General features: G+C 41.1%; 1 long non-coding RNA gene across 11 annotated transcripts in view; it reads left to right on the top strand.

Moving 5' to 3' along the window:
• LOC128072494 (uncharacterized) overlaps positions 1-14374 on the top strand; it is a 56827-nt gene that overhangs the window by 27068 nt on the left and 15385 nt on the right. For 10 of the 11 annotated variants that reach the window (XR_008202293.1, XR_008202286.1, XR_008202292.1 and 7 more), the window contains 6 exons: positions 751-885; positions 7509-7730; positions 9756-9920; positions 11063-11375; positions 11644-11763; positions 12973-13116. This is a non-coding gene — a long non-coding RNA (uncharacterized LOC128072494). Of the gene's footprint in view, positions 1-750; positions 886-7508; positions 7731-9755; positions 9921-10870; positions 11376-11643; positions 11764-12972; positions 13117-14374 lie in introns of all 11 variants that reach the window. The other variant, XR_008202290.1, reaches the window with a different exon arrangement.

Here is a 14374-nt window from a genome sequence, read left to right as displayed (position 1 = left end):
AATCTTTGGTGGCTGTGCCAGTGCCTCACCAGCTGCTGAGTAAAAAAAAAAAAATTCTCCTAAGATTCAGTCTAAATCTCTCCTTTTTAGTTTAAAACCATTTCTCCTCTTCCGGTTGCTATCAGATCGTGTAGAAACTCGCCCTCCATCCTGTTTATAAGCTCCCCTCAAGTACTGGAAGGCTGCAATGAGGTCTCCCCAGAGCCTTCTTTTCTCCAAGCTGAACAAGCCCAGTCACTTCAGTTTTTATTCATAGCTTTCTTCATAAGAGAGGTGCTCCAGACCTCTGGGTATTTTGACATCAGTGTTTTTTTTTCCACTACCACTTTTCCTAACATAGCTGATGCCTGACAGTTACTAACAACTTGGAATAATAAAGTAGGAATTCATTCTTTTGTAATCAAATGAACAACCAGGACAAATAACAGCTATATTTAGCAAGCAAGATTGGGACAGTATTTTGTAACATCTCTTGTTCTTTCAGTTTGATGTAAAGGAAATGAACATTGGTTCAAATTATACTTTCATTGTTATGTAGCTTGCTGAACCTGTTTTTCCTATTGCTAACTTCAGTGTACATCCAGAGCTAGTCTGCATTTAATGTTTGTATGGCACAGTGTGTTCAGTGTCTGAGCCTGCCTTCTCTTCTTCTTCCATGCCAAGAAACAATTCCAAGGAACAATTCCACAGCTTTTTTTTTTCTTCCCCCCAACAATGATGTTCATTTTGTGCCATTCCTTTGTTTTTCAGCACAGAGTGCCTATCACTCAGCCCTCTGGTGGCCCTCCGGGACAGAGAGAACACAAAATCAGAAATAAGGACTTGCAAACTGGCTGAAGATGCCCAGAGAGTCGTGTATCTGACAGCCAGAGAGAGACAGATGATGTAAGCAAATGACAAAAGTTTAACCTGTTCCTCTGAAATGGTTTCACTTGTACTGTGTGGCTCAATAGTGATTCTTAAAAAAGAATACCTGAAAAGGCACTGATGCTTTTTAAGGTGTTTTAAACTAATCACAAAATGAAGGCTGCACACAGAAGAAGCAGGAGGCACCTAACCCTGTAAAGGCATGTTACGTACTCATCCAAATTCATGTTTGAATACTCATGTCATAGAGATGATGCATTCTAAGAGACTACATTTAATCTTTTGCTTACCAAGAATATTTTGTGTGAACTGATTTTGCTTTTATTCAAATAGGAGAGAATTTCTGGAAAGATTAAAAAAATAATTTAAATACTAAATACTTATTTTACTTATGGCATCAATATAACAGATTGTCAGAAACTTTTTCCACAGAAAGATGGACTTCTGTTTTATGACTGCTAAACAAAAGAAAAAGCATTTTGTCAATCCTATCAAACATCTTAGTTTTCAGCACTGAAATGATGCCTACCACTGTTTCCCACTGGTAATTTTTAAATCAAAAGACGTGCCTTTCAACCACTTCTGTGTGCAGTGGAAGTCTGTGTGGCTAGTGTTTATTTTGACCTTTGTGCTAGAGAAAAGGTGACCAAAATCATTAAAAACTGGTGTTGCAACATAATGGAATACAACAGTTTAAATTGAACCCGTTTTAATATCTTTATTGTGATCTTTTTCCCCTCAGAGTAAAGCAGCAGCATAGTACCCAGCTGCATGATAATACTGGCAAGCAAGGCCATGAATTTCAACGGCAAACCCTAAACACTGAATGTGCTGTGCTTTTTAAAGAAATCCCCTTTTGTACCAGATATGTAATACCCTTTTGTGCTAGAGTGGTTTGCATAATAATGGTTTTCTTTAGTTATTCGTTGTGGTGTGATGGAGCTGCAGAGTGAGCTGGGCAGTAACAGCATAAAAGACAGTTCTCCATTCTTCTCTAATTTTTTGGAGATTTTCTTGTTTTTTAAAAGGTAAATACTTGTAACTATTTTCAGAAAAGGTATCCAATTATTAACATTTCAGATCTAATTATTACTTTTCTTAATATCCACCTTCCTATTTGAGCTCTGCACTTTCAGAAGCAGCAGCAATATTGCATCTTTGGCATTTATGGGGAACCTCGAGCATCTTAATTTAATTGGGCACACAATCATCTGGTGCAGATCAGTGCAACACTGTTCAGAGGCAACGATAACATGTCCAACACCCTAACTGTAGAATGACTTGATTTCAAAATCTAACTAAAAATCATACTAAAACTGTCTAGCCCATATAGGAGTTGTACATACATGATGCTGCACCACTGCTGAGATAAAGAGTACTAGCTGACTGAATTCATCTGAAAAAATTAACATCTAAGATATACCTGAGATCAAGCATAAAATAAAACTTGAAGAATTTACTGGTAAGTTTTCCCATGTGAAATTTGTTAAGATTCCTCTTGGGCTTTTCAATGTGTTCTGATCTGGGTAGTAAGGAAGCAAAATTTCCCAAAGGAGATATAATTACGTTGAAATGGAGCTCAGTCTTATTCACAGTGAAAGCTACAGAGAAGGACTAAAACCAGGGGAAGTTCCCCAGCTAATGTTCAATAAACTAGGCATTATTCTAACCGATACTATCAAGGGATTTTTCCTTTGAAATCGGTGGAATTATGCCAACTTACTCTAGCTGCGAGTTTGGCCATAAATTACAAACGGTTTTCAACCCCTGCAACCGCTGCAAGGGACCATTTCCAAGAAATCCCTCAAAAACAACAAAGGAAAGCAAGGCTATTACGAATTAGCTTAAATTCAGAGTGCAGAGAGTTTGTAATCTCACTGGAAAATATTTAGAGGTTTGTGAATCAATAAAGGTCAAAAGCAGTTGGGCTAGATTATTTCAGATGAGCTGACAAGATGGATTAACATACAACGATACATTATCACATGTTAGCAGTGCAAAGAATATCCAGGAAAAAAAGAATGCTCCGGAGCCCAACAGTCACTGCTTTCACAGCTCCATGTGTCAGAGACCATTATAGCTACCCTGCAAAACCGAGATGAATACATCCTCATATCTCTTATCAATGCAATAATTGTGTATTCCTGTTTACTAAAATATCTAAGATCTGTCTTTGCTAAATAGAGTAACAAGAAATTTCACAGCTCCAAAGAGTGAATCTACCATGGATTAGTACCAGAGACAGAAATACTTCCTCTAAAACCATGAAGGAAGTCCCGGAATCTAGGTAAGAGAGCCTTGTAATTATTTAGAGTCTGAAGTCTTGTAATACAGAATCTCACAACACAGGGTTCTGTCATCTTAGAAATGCGAGTTGCCTCATGTCTGCTGGATACCATATACTGCTAATGCACTGCAGGTTAAGTAACATGTTACACTCAGTGGTACAGGGACATACCAGCTTAGGTCATTCTCCTTGACTATTCAAAATGGAAATGAAAAGGTCTTTCAGAAGGAAAATATTCAGTGGAGTTCTCTGAAATCTTTCACTAGGAAGATATAGTCTGTGCTTCGCTTCCTATGATGTTACAAGGTGCCCTGAGCTTTGCTGGAATAAGCACTTCTGCCCTAGAGCCCATGAGATACAGCCCCTTCCTCCAGTATCCCCATTCCCCTCCCCAGGCTTCTGGGATTCTGAGATATTTTTCTGTTCCCTAACAGATGTAGCAAGAATCTTATGTGCTCCTCACTTTCATTTATTTCTTAAGTGTTGAAGTTTTTGTTCACAGCAAACTGTGAATGAGAATTAAATGTTTCTGTTAAAAAATCAAGTACGTCTATTTTACGTGAATGTTCCAAAGTGATGCAGATGGCCAAAGACTGAAGGAAGTACTCATGAGTTTTGTTTTATTTTCCAAAACTGTTATTTAACTCACAAGGCAGGGACCTGTCAAACATAGGTAGCACTCACCTTTTTCTGTTAATAAACATCCTTCAGATGGTTTGCCAAATCCATCTAGGTCTTACATGGTTTATGCACTTCTGATACTAACGAAAAGCTACAGATTTGACTGATGCAATTCTTTAGTATTATTTATGAATCAGTTCCAGAATTAAATCCTGGTACTCTGTATTGAGACTTGGTATAAAAGGGCACCTTGGAAGAGCCATCTATCAGTTACAGAGTCTAACTGTAAGAGTGACAGCTTAAACTTCCCTTTATTTCAGTTATACTTAAGGTGCAGAAGCACCCTTCTGTGCCGTGCCATCACTAACGAGTGACAATGCTGGTCTTTGTCCGTCTCACACATACATTACCTCACCTTTGCCAGTTTGAAAAACTCCCCAGGAAAGGGCAGGAGTGCTTTTGTGACATAGTTATCTCCTAAAGCAAGCCTGGCTGTAAGCACCACTTCAGTTTGGGACATTTCAGTGACTTGTAAGGACTGGGATGTATTACATGAAAGTTCACTGTGCTGCAAAGAAGGGCTCCACATGCCTTTAATTACCTTGTAAACTTTGCCCAGCTGTTAAGCGTAGAAAATCTTTGTGCATGAGCATTTCAGTTAGAAGATGTCCTCTGTGTATGGTTGCACTTTTCTTAGTGTTACAAACAGGTTGTGCTGAAATCTGGACTCCCTGGGAAAATTTGTATGTGGATCCAAATTCTGTTGGTCATTTTTTCAGCCTAATCCTGTTTACTGCGTGTCTCCTCTTTGAAACAGTTGTGGCTGACTGCAGTGTGAGAGAGAGGTGGGCTACAGAGATGTTCCCGTACATTAATCCCTATGACACTTTGTATCAGCTGCCATATGAATTTCTTATGTCAGCTTTCTATTGCAGTGAAACATTTCAATATTTTTAGGTAAAAGATACTCGTTTGTTTGGCTGATGATTGCAAATACATCAACTTTACATTCTCTGTGCAAATGCAGCAGTTCAGGAGACTTGCAGAGGTTCCCTGCATGCCTGGAGTGAGCCCAAAATGGGGAAAAAAGCACAGGCCTGTAGATACAGTGGATAGGGTTGCATGGAAAGGACGGACAAAGACAAATTTATTCCTATTCTCAGTGACAATCCAGGAAGAGTAGGGCCCAGTTTCAAGTAAGTTGAGCTTGCTCTGTGTTCTCTGCATGTGAAAATGCAGAATTCACTCCAAAGAGACTGCGACAGATCCAGTCACTGAGAATGCTTTCCAACAACCAGGGCCTGAGTCTTAATGAATTTTTTAAAGCTTATAAAATATTTTTTAGTTATGTATGCTTTAAAACAAAAGGTTTCTTCTTACATGTTGACACATCTTTATTGGCACCATTTATTTACTTTTTATAGGAGTGGGAGCATGACTACTCCTATGCCAGCATATTTGATTGTGTGTGACTTGCTTTACATTTACAGGGATCTATTATTGCTTATGAGGACAAATAAAATTTCTGTAGAGTGTTTAGTTAATTCCCTGTTGAAGTTAAGCAAGACTTACCTTTGGAAAACTCATATAAGATTATTTGTAATGGTGCCAATGGGACCCTTGCTTTGCTTAGAAAAATGTATGTGAATTTATAATGGACAAAGATACAATTATCCCAGAATAGCTTCAGGAAAAATCATCAGATTTCTTTCAGATGAGGTACCCAGATAGGGATTGCAGTGTATGTTACTGTTCTCTGGGCAGGGCAGATAATGGCTTGGCTTCTATTTTCACTGTGAGATATATTCTGTTACCACTTTGAATGGTCAGGAATAATTCCCTCTAAATCAAACTTTGGCATTTCCTAAGTAGAATTAGTCCTTATTTATATGAGTATGAGACAAAGAATAATCTTATCCGGGGATTTTAATATTGCTAGTGATGAAAAACTGAATGATTGAAGTCTCTCTTACTCTCAGATCTTTGGAGTCTTTCAAAGTCTGTCCCAGTTTAATCCAAGAAATTGCAAACTCAGTCACATTCTAGCAAAGAATCTAAATTCATCTTCCTTTTTCTCTTTTCTAGATCAGGAGCTCTTTCCTCTGCATTTCCACAAAAGCTTTTATGCAAAGTCCTTTTAGAGCCAAGGAAATCTTGTTAAAACTTAATTACAAATCCATGCTGTATTAAGAAAAGAACATCTGCAATGGGCATTTCTCACAGACTTGTGTTTAATTATTGACAGTTATTTCTGTTGTCTCCCCATCTACCTTGTGAAATACATTTTCTTTCTCCTGAAGAGTAACTCTCAGATGCACAGAAGTGAAGACTTTTAAAAGATCCTCCGTTCCCCCAGCATCTGAGCATGTAGAAACTTGGAGGCCTGGCTGTCCTTGTCTGCACCTGGCTTCACACCCAAATTCCTACAACAGCATCTCCACTGACAGCAAAGCGCTTCTTCAGTAGATGTGAGCTTATTGTCTAGGTATCGTTGCTAGGAAAAACAGCTCATTCAGTGTAGCACCCAGCTGGTGTAGTACATGCTTGATAAATCTCTTATCAGAAGTTCACACACTTTCAGGATTCTTCATGATTAGGCTTGATTTATCAATATGAAAAGAGCCCCATTCTCTCTTCATTTCACATACCTGTTGGAAGCACCTGTCTAGAGCTAGGTTTTAAAGCTTGAGAGCCTTGCCCTGCCAGCTCCTGCTATTCAGGCCCATCACACAGTGACAAACAGATGGAGCAAAGGAAGCACTAGGTTGTAAATTGTTTTTTTCTTTCCTTTTTATGTCTGTTCTGTTGATGTGAGCAAGTTAGCGGGCTCTGAGCTGCTTTGTTATGCATGCACAAATGTGCACTCCTTGGGAGACTGTTCAGGTGTTCAGTGAACTGTTATCTAGATGCTGAGGATAAGAACACAGGAAAATAGGCCAGACCAGGAAAAAAGCAGGGACAAGTCCTAGGCATAATATTCATCTGCAATTGTCTTTTCCCAGGCAGTATGTCTGATCCAAAGTTTAAATAGGGGTTCATACACAAGGCACATGTATTATTATTTTCGTTCGTTAGCTACCAGTTTGTCTTAATGCTATTTAAGGATGTGAAATCAAAGACTTTATTGTTTTTTTTTTTACTTTTGATTAAAAAAATACTCTGTTTATTCCTATTATGTATATCTTGTGTCATTTGCTTAAAGCAAGCAATTTCCATCAGTCAAAAGGGTCTAATTATTTCTTTAACTCATGCAAAATGGCATTTTTTGTTCAGGAGATGACCAAAAAACCCTTTTATCTTGGAATAAATCTAAGAAAAGTCTGTGCTAAACAAACTAATAGCTTGTTGATCTGTTATTTAGCATTGCTGGTCATTTTTTGTAGTAGCTTTGTAGAATGCAGGTTAGGTTTCTGATACCTCTTAAAAGTCAGTTGATAGATGACATTAGATTGCTATGGCAGCTCCTACACCCTTCCATCAAACAGTTACTTAAGCAAAGAGTTGGTGCTCCCCTTAGCCAAGAGCTGTACAGCTTGGCAATTTTTGGCCTTCGAAATGGCTGCGTCTTGACCTTGACCATCTGGGTGCAACCCAAAACGCTCTCATATGGACACCCACCTGAAGAGGAGGGGCCTTTGAAGGCCTTATAAAGAAACCAGTTTGCAAATCAATTTAAATGCAACTTGCCAACAGGATAAATGCTTCACGCTCACTCTGTCCTTTCTGTTTATAGCCCTTTACCACTGAACTGCTGTGGCTTGATTGTGTGAAACTGAATTTCAAGACGCAAGATACTGTTCAGATAGTTCTGCAATATATTCCTCAGATCCAGCAGCTTTGGCAGGAGAGAGCCCATGGGTGATGGAATAACCAGATCTCTGCGTCCATCCCATGAAAAACAGACCCTTTCTTCTGGATTCCACAGGATTCTCCCAGCAGCCAGCCTTGTTTACAGGTGATCTTTGGATGCATGTCTGTTCTCTTCACAAGCCTGATTGCTCTCCCCTTAGTATACTTCCTTTGTTGCTTACTTCTTCGTGGCTTGCAGAAGGTGATCGTTTTGTGTGTGCCTTCTCTGCCCTTGCACTCCTCACTCTGAGTGCCTCACCGCACTGTGTGCCCTTTCATGCCTTAGTCATTCTTGCTTGCTACACAAAGGGCATCGTTACCTCTGGAAAATCTTTCTGTAGCATGCTGATGTATTGTGATTAATGCATTATCAACAATGACAAGACTGCCTCAGGAAACTCCAACAACTTATAAAGTTGAATTTTTTTATACAATAGCTTTTTAAAACAAGTTATATCCCACAATGAGAGACTTATTTTCTTAGATTTCCTGCAGGTAGGCTCAGCGTGTTGATGCTATACATGAAGATAAGGCAACGGGACATCACTCAGTGAAACAAACCTGAAGGTAGTACTAATGGTGATGAACTGAACTTGTATTGTCCCCTCGTATAACATTGCAGAGAAGTTCATGAACGCATGCGACACATAGCAGAAAGCACATTCAATGTTATCCCTGCGCTGAAGGGGGAGAGCCCACCCTCATTCCTACAAGAGAGCCGTGCTGTAAGGCTCCCCCGCCACCACATTTGCATGAGAAAGGAAGAAAGCTTGTTGTAAGGCTCTGGGCTCTGCTCTTGCTGGTTAGATTGTGGAAATAGCAGGAGGCATTTCAGAGAAATGCCCCATTTTTTGCAAGGAGAGCTGCAAGACTGCCGACTTGCAGTTAAATTTGAGTTCCTACAGGTGCCAAACATCTCCATTCTGGTACACAGGATTGCTGTCCCAAGCTGACTTGTTATTTGCTTTTCTTTATTTTAAGAGTCAGCATTTTTCCTCATAAATTATTGGCAGTTCTGCCAGTAAAAATCAAATATATATTCTTCTAAATTATAATGCAAAATGACCATATCTTATAAACTGTAATTTAAAGAGTGATTCTGAATAATCCAGAAACAAAACAGTCTTCCATTTAGTAATCTCACTTAGTTTAGAAGTTCATCACACATGAATTTTTAATCTTCTTGCAGTCCCTTTTCAGACTGAGCTCACATATAACCCAACCTGCTAACTGGCTGAGCGCAGTCATAGTGCCAGCAGAGAGAAATTCAAGTGCACGGTGCTCTTCTGTCCTCACAGTGAACCTGAAACGTCTCAGCTTTTGGCCCTCAGCCCGAGCTGTTCTGCAGTCTTCTTTCCTCCTAATCTTGGCTGTCACGGCAGCGCCCTGCATCACGCAGGAAAGCATTTTGTTTCCCAAAGGCCTCTGTTTTTGTGCATCAGGGAGATTAATACAATCTTAAAAGTTACATATTGCTGCATGTTTTCTCTTTATCACATCATGGGTGTCCAACCTTTTGGCTTGCCCGGGTCGCACTCAGTGAACAGGCTTGGGCCATGTATACAAAAGTCACTCACAAAGTAATGCCTCTTTTTTATTTCCATGGAAACTACAATTGATACAAAGAGCACCATAACAGTATTTGAGAGGGCAGGGGCTGGGCCACGTGTTGGACATGCCTGTATTATACCATGTGTCCATACGGTCCTCTAGGAAACGGGTACAGGCATTGCCTGGAGCTAAGGGAAAGGGAGGCTTATGAGCCACACCTGATTAAAAATGAGACTGCACAGAGTGCTATTCGATTATTCACATGGCAGATTGAGTGAGCTGAGGGATGCGGTAGCCCCGTCATGCTTTTATATGGCAGAAGCCTCCTTCCCATTGACTGGACAAAGCTTATGCCTAAAAAATTATCTAGTAAAAGTACATTCACAGGTGACCATTTAAGCTATTTAATATTTTGCATCATGTGTCTCTTTTTTTTTTTTTTTAATCTGATACCACAGTAAAAAAAAAGCAAACTAATGGAGTTGGGAGGGGGGCCTGTGATAGGGAAAGAAAGAAAATACCACCACTGATGTATTTCCTCTTAACTTCTTTTTTCCTTCTTTGCCTTTTCTGAGCTCAGAAGTCAGCAGGAATAGTAACAGCTCTTCACAAACGAGCCATGGAGAAACCTTTTGGGAAGGCACCTCACAGTGCTTTGTCATCTGCTGACAAACTGGTGCCAGGACCAGAACTTCATAATAAAGTCTTCAGAGAAAATTTTGCAGCAGATCAAGGAATCTCAAAGGTATGGACCTGCAGAAAAAACGCTGTAAAAAATGATTTAGTTGCCTTTTTTCATCTCCTTAAAGGCTGAAAGCTGAGCTTTGTGGCAAGCTGTGATATCACCTTCTTAGTTGCGTTATTGTTTTTCATGTTTTCTGGTACTCAAAAAAAAAAAAAAAAAAAGCTAAGGCAATTGCTAGGAGATATTGGCAGTTTATTTCCCAGTGATATCTTCAGGTTTTAAAGCCTCTTGGGCACCTCTTTTATGTTCCCAGAGCAAATTACCTGAGCCGTAATGGAGGAGGCTGCTCTGCCGCTGATTCTCTGCTCCCTTCCACACTGCAGAGCTGGATTCATGGCAGCCGGAGGTGATTCTTTAACATACACGGTTGCCAGAGCAGCAGCAAACTTGCAACCATGTATGTTAAAGAATCACAGGGGATTCTGTGCCTTGCTGAAGCACGTTGCTTCCAGGGCTGAGTTGATGTTTCTGCCACCACAGCAGACTTCCTGTTCTCAGGTAGGAGCCTCAGGGGACTGGCTTTTCTGCTTCCCTCCTTGGGATGAGTGAAAAAGAGCTAAATGGTCAAAACCTTATCATGTTGTTGAAGAACAGGACAATAGGAGTTGATACAGAACAGTATCATAAATGGCTTTGCATTTGGGGCACAAAAGCACCCAGCTCTCACAAAATGCCTGCAGGTAGCTTTGCAGGTGGACCCAGAGCCGAACGCTCACGTGGGGTCTGCTGCCTCGTCACTGGGCTCAGCTGTGTGAGTGCAGGCCTCTCTCTGAGCCGCATGCTTCCAGCAGCACAGAAGGGCGGCAGCCCTGGGCCCAGCCCTGCGTCTGAGCACAGCTTTGGTCAGATGCTGGGAGCAGGGCTTAACTTTCCTGCGGTCTCTCCTGTTCAAACTGACAAACACGGCTGCCCTATGGGTGTTTGGAAATTACCCTGAGTATTTGCTATAGGAGAACACCTGAAGCAGCGGATGTCCTGACAGACTGTCAGGCAGGGCACTCAGGTACCTTAGTGCTGCTTTGCTGCCTAGCGCCAAAGGACTGGACTTTTACAGCAGCGTGCTTTGCACAACCAGATAGGAATAGTAGCAATATCCAGCACTGATTCCATGCCTCCCGCTCCTGGTCTGTTTCCATACGTAGTGCTCATGCAACGTGATTTCTACATTAAACGAGCTCTTAAGTGAAAGCGTTCTCAGCTTTCAAGTTTGGGTTTAAAAATCCAGCACGGAACGGATGAAGTGGAATGTTTGTTCTGGACCGCGCGTTGACAAAGGGGAGGAAACCCCTCGCTGTGGGATGGCAGCCGCGGGTCAGAGGCGTGTAAGCAGCCGTTACCGCCATCCAGAGGAGAGCAGCCATCAGCCGTCAGATTTCATTTTGTTGTGTGCGTGGAAAGGAGAACCCAACCGGCTGGTCTGGTTCGTGCTGAGACATCCCAGAGGAGAAAAACAACGTAGGTGTGCCACCGCGTCCCGACAGTAGGGACGGGAGGCCGGGGGGATGAGGGGGGGCGGGGGTTGAGGTTTTTCCCTGCCGGATTAATCGCGCCGCGCGCCCCACCTCGTGCCACACGCAGCCCAGGGGCGGGCGGCAGCGCCCTCTGCTGGGCGCGCGGAGGGACAGCAGGGCGGCGAAAGGGGGGAGCTGCGCTGCCGGGCGGCTCGTGATGTGCGGGCGAGAGGCGGGAATCCCTTCGCAGCCCGGGTTTTTGTGTTTTACAGATCCAAAATGACAACCGGTTTCATACGGCCTGTTTTTTAAACTTGAAGTCCAAACAAAAGCAATCTTTTGGTAGAGATCTGCGTTAGAAGCTGGCAGGAGCACTACTGAGATGTAAGGAGGTGCGTGGGCCAGTACTCAAAAGGCTGGATACAGTTTTCCACCACATCTGTCCGAACAAATCTGTGCAAACTTTGAGCAAGTTTGGCAAGAAGCATCCTGGTTTTGTTTTTACAGCCCTAAGAAGGAAGGGAAAAACTCCCTTGTGTATTGGGTATCCCTTGAAATGGGTAAAATGTGCTAAAATGTGTTTATGTGCTTTAAGACAATCATAAATCAGGACAACTCTTTGAAGACAATTTAAGGTAATAATTTCATGACCGTTCCTGAAATTTCCTAGTCCATATAGCTGCTGAAATGGACAAGGGCCAACACTAACAGCCAGCGTTGGGTGCTGCCAGATGAAATCATCACCCCTGCTAGCTCCCCTAGCACAGCGTGTGCCTCACTGGCAGCCTTGGTCAGCAAACTGGTGACTCCTCCTGCCGGCTCTGAGGATGACAGTGAAATTAAATTCTTCTGAATGCAGCACTTATTCAAGGCAGGAAATCACTTTCTTTTGCACATTACTGGGTCATTCTCAGCCAGTTTCCAGAACTGAGAAAGGCTCTGCTTGCAGGAGAGATGATGTGATTATGACAGGCAGGAAGCAGAACAGGACAAGTTCCAGCAAAAACTCTGTAGAAGGCAGTAGTGAATATTGTTCTCAATGTGGAGCTTTAATAGGTGGTTCAACAAAAAGTGCTCCAAGATTAATTCCAAAGCACATTAAGCTCATACGGCAGTTTTTAATAGAATCCTATTCAAATTCTGGGATTTTCTACGAAAATGCTGGTCTGTGCCCTGCCCTGAGACCACTTCTGTGGAAGTATCTCTGTAAATGATGATGTAAAAAGGAGATGCAGAGAAGTAAGTGGCAAAGTGTGAAAGCACACCTTGCTCTCTTTCTCTCCCACATCTATTATTTGACCTCAGTGTTGGTGGAAGCTGGCAGAGGAGTTGATGACAAGTTGCCACGAGATGAGGAGGGCAGGGGCTGCTTGATAGCACTTTGAGAACTGCCTCCTGCTGGGGAACTACACCAAAGCTGGTTGTGATTCTTCTTTGTCAAGACAGCCAAACTGTGAGTGCTGTCAGATCTATTATGATGATACCAAGATCTTTCTGGGAATTTATGAAACTCTCCCTTTGGATTTACTTATCCCTTCAGCAGGTGCAGATTGCAGATTAGCCATTTTAAGTCAACTGACCTCAGTCCCCTTCAATGCCAGGTAAACTCAGGCTTAAAGTGAGAGGATCCCTCGCATCACTAGTTTCAACTAGAGGATATGTGTGTGCTATGAGAATATTCAATATGAAAAACGTGGTGCAAAACAGAGGCAACCAATTGGAGCAGTGCTTCAGACTAAGCTGAGGTAAGAACCATGGATGCTTAGTTCCAGAATTATTAATTCTTCAAAAAAATTTAATGGAAATAAGTTCAACAGTGAAATCCATCTTCTGTGATAATACAAGGGACAGACAAGAAACAGTTCAAGAATTTTCATTATCTTTTCAGTGTCTTTGTGAGGCTACTTGAAATGCAGCCAAAGAATGGGTATGATGGAGATACCATGGTAGGCAAAAACCAGGCTTGTCTGGAATGAGTTTTCTTACTAGTTTATGAAAAACATCATCAAAATTCCACAGTGTGATTTCAGAATTCGTAATTACTTTGAACAAGGGAGAAATCAGGAGAACATGATGTATTCTATTGTAGGAGACATTTAATGCCTTATTTGGAACAGCATCCAGATATTTCATCTGTAGTCTTCATCAAGAGTAAAGTTTACACGAGCTCAGCTATCTGAAAAGAATTAAATTTTGGAACATTTTCTTGGCTGCTGTACATCTGAGAAATGTAGAAGTGGTTGATGCCAAACTACCTGCCATGTGTGTACTTCCTTTAGACTTATTTTTCTAAATGAAATGTAGCTACCACAAAGGATATTTGGAATTGAGAAGGTGAGATCAACTAGATTTGGCTTTCCTAAATGTGGTCTATCTCTTAGCAAGTGTTCTTACAGTTGCTATTACAACTTTGCAGGGAAGTTTTTTTCATTAGCAATTGTCATTTTACATCATCAATTTCCATCACAGCAGAATTAAAGATATTGGTGTCTGTTTCCAACCACCATTTTAGAGTTTTTAGCTAAAAATCTCTCCTTGGAGAGATGGGGTTTAAACCACAGGCACCCAGTATGCTTTAGTATGACCACTTATGGATTAGTAGATTTACTTTTTCTATTTTATTCAAACCTTAAGCAAAACGTAAATAAATAATAATAAATGCTTTTGCATATAATTATGAAAATATTATCTGTGAACAATTATAAATAGCAAATACAAAATTCCAACCTTTATATGAATAAGAAATGAAGTTGAATTTCATAAATTTTAATTTAATAGCATCTTCAAGGAAAATATTTCTAATTTCTTCAGGTCAGTTTTAGAATCACAGAATAATTCAGGCTGGACAGGAACTCTCACTGTCACCTGAGTCCAGGCCCTGCTCAGAGCAGGTCTCACTGTGTCAGTCAACTTGAACCCTCAAATGTGGAGCCTCTGCTGAATGCTGGTTACTGCAATGTAGGTTAGAAACTAATTCATATGCAAAAATATTCTCAATTTTTC

Source organism: Tympanuchus pallidicinctus, unplaced genomic scaffold, assembly GCF_026119805.1.
Source record: "Tympanuchus pallidicinctus isolate F22 unplaced genomic scaffold, pur_lepc_1.0 scaffold7, whole genome shotgun sequence".
Classification (NCBI taxonomy): Eukaryota; Metazoa; Chordata; class Aves; order Galliformes; family Phasianidae; genus Tympanuchus; species Tympanuchus pallidicinctus.
Note: the sequence above shows the minus strand (reverse complement) of the source record. Positions and strands in the feature narration are given on the sequence as shown.